The sequence below is a fragment of the Lagenorhynchus albirostris genome, chromosome 5, assembly GCF_949774975.1.
Source record: "Lagenorhynchus albirostris chromosome 5, mLagAlb1.1, whole genome shotgun sequence".
Lineage (NCBI taxonomy): Eukaryota > Metazoa > Chordata > Mammalia > Artiodactyla > Delphinidae > Lagenorhynchus > Lagenorhynchus albirostris.
Genome location: NC_083099.1, coordinates 120,420,769 through 120,426,713, shown reverse-complemented (window position 1 = coordinate 120,426,713; position 5,945 = coordinate 120,420,769). Strand labels below are relative to the sequence as shown.

The 5,945-nt window shown below is 42.5% G+C and overlaps 1 pseudogene; it reads left to right on the top strand.

Annotated features, from left to right (window-relative positions):
* The first annotated feature begins 931 nt into the window (after positions 1-931).
* Positions 932-5,713, top strand: LOC132520298 (uncharacterized; annotated as a pseudogene).
* The last annotated feature ends 232 nt before the right edge of the window (positions 5,714-5,945 follow it).

Below are 5,945 nucleotides of genomic sequence, written 5' to 3'. Positions count from 1 at the left end.
GTGGAGTGAGTAAAACAGACCCTCTCCAATACAAGTGGGACCAGTTGAAGGATTGAGTAACCAAAAGACTGACCCTCCAGAGAGTAAAGGGAACATCTCCTACCTGACTGCCTTAGAGCTGGAATATGGATTTACTTATGCCTTTGGACTCAAACTGAAACACAGGCTTTTCCTAGGCCTCAGGCTTACTGATCTCTGGACTGGAGCTATACCGTTGGATCTCCTGGTCCTCAGGCCTTCAAACTGAGACTAGAACTACACTATTGACTCTCCTGGGCTTCCAGCTTGAGGGCTGCTGATATATATATATATATATATATATATATATATATATATATATATATATATATATATATATATATATAGTTTCTGTTTCTCTGCAGAACCTTGACTAACACAGATTTTGGTACCAAGAATGATTGAAGAGGAACAGAATTGTAAGGATAAGTTTTCTAATTTAGTTCTGGGGGTTCTGGAACTGGCTCTCAAATCTTATTATATTTAAAGATATGAATGACTTTATTTCCAATAGTAAAAGAGATCATTGATAGTCTACAGAATGATCTAGCAATGGAGGTATACAAAATGTCACCACTGGGTAATCCTAATCAACCTTTTGTAAGACGCAAGGAGCTTGATAACTGTGTATTTGATACTTTGGGATTTTTTTCTCAAACTAATGAATGTCAGTGATACTGGTGGGGTGCTCCTAATGTCAATGGACAAAGTAGGGAAAGAAATGAATGATATCAGGGATTTTAATTCCAAGGTCAAGGGTCACATGAAGACCTAGAAACTTCTGTGTGTGCCCTGAAAGAGACTTATCTTCGGTAGGCACAAGACTGAGAATGTTGAAAACCTAACCCAGAATTCCTTCCTGCCAATGGATGAATTTCAATGCAAATTAAATTCCCAACCTCACAGAGCGTCTATGGTAAATGTGAGGGCATTACTTTGTAAAGAATGGGATCCTATAAGCTGGAAAGGGGACTTGTGGGAAGACTCCAGTAAAGTTGGGGACATCAAACCCCTAAATTCTGGTGAGTCTTCTTTGCCTATGGAAGAGGCCTCCCCACTCCCAGAGGAAGCAGCCTCCACATCCTCCGTGTAAATGCCTCTCCACCTTGTCTGAAAAGATCAACTCTGCATTCCCTGAGGAAACTGTGATGACCTCCCCAGAGGCAGTTGTTATCGCAAGACAATGCAGATTCTCCTCGGGACTCAGTCCCCTCCCCCAGTCTTCTTTGCTTCTAGGCCTATAATTAGACTCAAGTCCCAGCAGACCCCTAAAAGTGAGGAATAAAGTGTAACCTATGAGGAGGTGCACTAACACCTACAAATAGCTACCTGAGTTTTCTAATTTACACAGACAGAAATTTGGGGCACATATCATCCGGGCATGGAAGGGTGTGGGATAATGTTGGAAAAAATATAAAGTTGGACCAGGCTGAATTTATTGATATGGGCTCTCTAAGCAGATTCTACATTTAATATTGCAACTTGGAGAGTTAGAAATGACTAACAGTTTGTTTGCCTGAAACATAGATCATTGACAGGTGGCCCACAGTGAATGAGTTAGAAATGTCAGACTGAAGATGAATCTGGCCTCTGTACCCCAACACCAAATTAAATCTCAGAGACAGAGTTTTGGGTGAAGTAGGAAAGAATAGCTTTATTGCTTTGCCAGGCAAAGTGGGCCACAGCAGACTAATGCCCTTAAAACTGTGTGTCCCAACCTGGAGCATGTAGTGAGGAGTTTTATAATAATGGTCCAAAGGTGGTGTGAACAGCTCATGGACATTCTTCTGATTGGTTGGTGGTGAGGTAAGTGGGAGTCAGCATCAACCTTTTGGTTCCAACCTGTCTGGGGTCTACGTGCTTGTGGGCAGCATACCGTTAACTTCTCCCACTTGGTGAGTATGCAGAAATTTTTCAGTATCTGCAAAACTGCTCAAAGATATTGTTATGTATACCCCTTGAGGGAGAACCAGGACCTTGCCCCAAGGCTGCACTATTGTTTCTTGACTGTTCCTCCCTTTTCTCTGTATTGCCTCCCTTCTCTAATTAGCAACTGTTTTGGGCAAGGTCATGGAGGCTGAATGAAGCCTATTTCCTGTAATTGAGAAATGGGGGACACAGAAAGGCTTTTGTGTCCAGGAACCCCACAGGGTTCTGCTCAGTTTCAGAACCTGCCTTGATTTAATGTAGAAGAAGTGATTCAAAGGCTTAGTGGGATTGGAATTTTAGAGTAGATTTGTCATTTAAAAACTACTCACCCACACTGGGAAGGTCCAGAGATACAACTTTCATCACATATATGAGGAATACTTTTGTAAGCTCTGTGATCACTCTTTGTTGTAGAACAGACCTTACAGTGGGCACTGTGGTCACTGAATTGGGAAACCTAAATGCAAGGGGAGTAATTGATCCTGGAGTGGTAGGGACAAAGTGTCAGCATCAACCACCAAAGGCAAGGTGAGTGTGGTTCCCATAAACAGACCTTAGGGTGAAAGCAGTAATAAGAATTGTTTGACTCACAGAGACCTATGACATTGGCTAGTTGATCCTGGAGTTCCTAGAAGTGAAATAAATAGGAAATCTATTAAAATGTTACTTGATCTGTAAAAGCAGAAAAATTCTAGAACGAGTGAACAAAAGTCTAAGCTGAATCAAACACAGATTTCTGAGCCAGTTTGCAGACCCAGAAAACTTTGAATGAAGAGAAAGTTGGGCTCCCTTGAGGAGGGCCCCTGGTACACTGCTAAAAATGTATCATTCATTTTTCTCCTAGCCTTACTCAAAGGGACCTATGATCTTTTGCCAGGGTAACTGTGCGTTGGGGGAAAGGAAATCATCAGACTTTGGGGGGCAATGGCTCTGAATTGACACTAATACCAGGAGACCCAAAGCATCACTGTTGTCTATCAATCAGAGTAGGGACTTTTGGAAGTCTGGCGACCAGTTGAGTTTTAGCTCAAGTCTATCTCATAATGGGACAAGTGTATCTCCCAACCCATCCTGTGGTTACTTCCCCAGTTCTGAAATGCATAATTGGATTAGATACACTCATAAATTGGCTTTGTCCCCTGACCGGTGAACTGAGGGCTATTATGGTCAGAAAGGCCAAGTGGAAGCTGCTGTTAACTGTCTCTAGGAGAATAATAAACCAAAAGCAATCCTGCAGGGATTACAGAGAACAGTGCCACCATCAAGGATTTAAAGGATGCAGCGTGGTGATTTCTACTACATGCCCATTGGACTTGCTTATTTGGCCTGTGCAGAAGACAGATGGACTTCGGAAAATAACAGTGGATCATCACAACCTTAACCAGGTTGTGACTCCAATTGCAGCTTCTGTACCAGAGGTGGTTTCACTGCTTGAGGAAATTAATGTATCTCCTGGTTCCTGGAATGCAGCTATTGATCTGGCAAAAATTTTTTTTTCCTCCATACTTGTCAGTAGGATCATCAGAAGCAGTTTGTTTAGAGCTGGCAAGGCCAGCAACACAGTATCACTGTCTTACCTCAAGAGTCTATCAACTCTCCTGCTCTATGTCATAATTACTTCCCAGAGATCTTGATCACTTCCCTTCCACAAGGTATTATGTTGGTTTATTACACTGATGACATTATGCTGATTAGACCTCCTGACCAGGAAAGAACAACTACTCCAGACTTACTGGTAAGAGATTTACCTGTCAGAGTGTGGGGGAAAAAATATGACAAAAATTCAGGGGCCCTACCTTAGTGAAATTTCTAGGAGTTCAGTGGTGTGAGGCATGACAAAGTATCCCTTCAAAGGTGAATCTGGTCCCTCCTACAACCAAAAAAGAAGCACACCACCTAGAGGACCTCTCTTGATATTGGAGGCAACATATTCTTCCTTTGGGTTTGTGTCTCTGTTCTATTCACTGAGTAATCCAAAAAGTTGCTAGTTTTGAGTGAGGCCCAAAACAAGATAAATCTCCTCAACAGACCCAGGCTGCCCTGGAAGCTGCCCTGCTGCTTGGTTCATATGATCCAGCAGATCCAATGGTGCTTGAAGTGTCAGTGGCAGATAGGGATGCTGTTTGGAGACTTTTGCAGTCCCCCATAGGTGGATCACAGTGCAGGTCCTCAGGATTTTGGAGCAAAGCCCTGCTATCCTCTGTAAATTACTATCCTTTCGAAAAACAGCTCTTGGCCTGCTACAGGGCAATAGTAGAGACTGAACAGTTAACCATGGGCTGCCAAGTTGCCATTATAGCTGCCTATCATGAACTGGGTGTAATCTGACCCACCAAGCCATAAAGCACAAACACCAACGCCTCATCTTTGAATGGAAGTAAATATACCTGATCAGATTTGAGCTAGACCAGAAGGCAAAAGTTAGTTACATGAAGTGGCCCAAATACTCATGGTCCCCACTCTTGCTACACTGTTTTCTCTGTCCCAGCCTACACCTTTGGCCTCAGGAAAAATTCCATAAGATTGGTTGACAGAGAAAGAGAACTATTGGGCCTGGTTTGTTGATGTTTCTGCATGATAGGCAGGCATCACCTTAAAGTAGACAACTTTAGCACTGCAATTCTTTTCTGAGACATTCATGAAGAACAGTGGTGAAGCGGAATCCTCCCAATGGACAGTACTTCGAGATGGTTACCCAGATGTTCACTTTGCTTGGAAGAGGAAATGGTCAGTCATGAGATTATATACTAATTCATGACCTGTGGCCAATGTTTGGCTGGATGGTCAGGGATTTGGAAGGAACATGTTTAGAAAACTGGTGACAAGGAAATGTAGGGAAGGAGCATGTGGGTAGACCTCTCTGAATGGAAAGAAAACAAGAAAATATTTCTGTCCCATGTGAATGATCATCAAAGAGAGCATTTTAACAATCAAGTGGATAGAATGACACATTCTGTGTATACCACCCGTCAGCATTTTTCCTCAGCCAGTGGACTCAGGAACAAAGTAGCCATGGTGGCAGGGATGGAGGTTATGCATGCATTCAGCGCCATGGACTTCATTCACTGAGGCCAACCTGGATTCAGCCACCACTGAGGTCCAATCTGTCAGCAGCAGAGCCCAACACTGAATCCCTGATATGGCACCATTCCCTGGGGGTGGTCAGCTAGCTACCTGGTGGCAGGTTGACTAACTTTGACAGCTTCTATCTAGGAATGGGCTATGTTTTACTCTTACTGGAATAGATTTACTCTGAATACAAATTTCCTTTCCCTGCAAGCAATGCTTCAAAACCCTCATCTGTAGTCTTTCAAAATGCTTTATCCACCATCCTGATATTTTACACAGCATTGCTTCTGATTAAGGAATTCACTTCACAGCACAAAAATTATGTCAATGTGCTCATAATCATGAAATTCTCTGTTTTCCATGACAGAATGGTATAATAGCTTTTTGAAGACTCAGTTACAGCACCAGCTAGGTGGCAATACTTTGCCAAGCTGAGGTAAGATTCTCCAGAGGCTACATATGCTCTGAATCGCCATTCAATATATGGTGCTTTTTCTTCCACAGCCAGGATTAATGGGTCCAGGAATCAAGAAGTGAAAATGAGAATGGTACCACTTACTTTTACCTCTAGTGACACACCTTAGCAAAATTGTTGCTTCCTGTTACCATGACCTTATGCTCTGCTGTCCTAGAGGTTTTAGTTCCAAAAGAAGGAATGCTTTCACTAGGAGATACAACAATGTTTCCATTAAACTGAAAGTTAAGACTGTTGCTCAGCCATTTTGGTCTCCTTATGCCTCCAAATCAACAGGCAAAGAAGGGAGTTAATGTGTTGTCTTGGATGATTGATCCAGACTACCAAGGGGATGTTGGACAACTACTCTACAGTGGACATAACGAAGAATGTGTCTGGAATATAGATTTCTTAAGACATCTCTTAATATTACCATGTTTTGTGACTATGGCCAATGGAAAACTACAGTCCAATC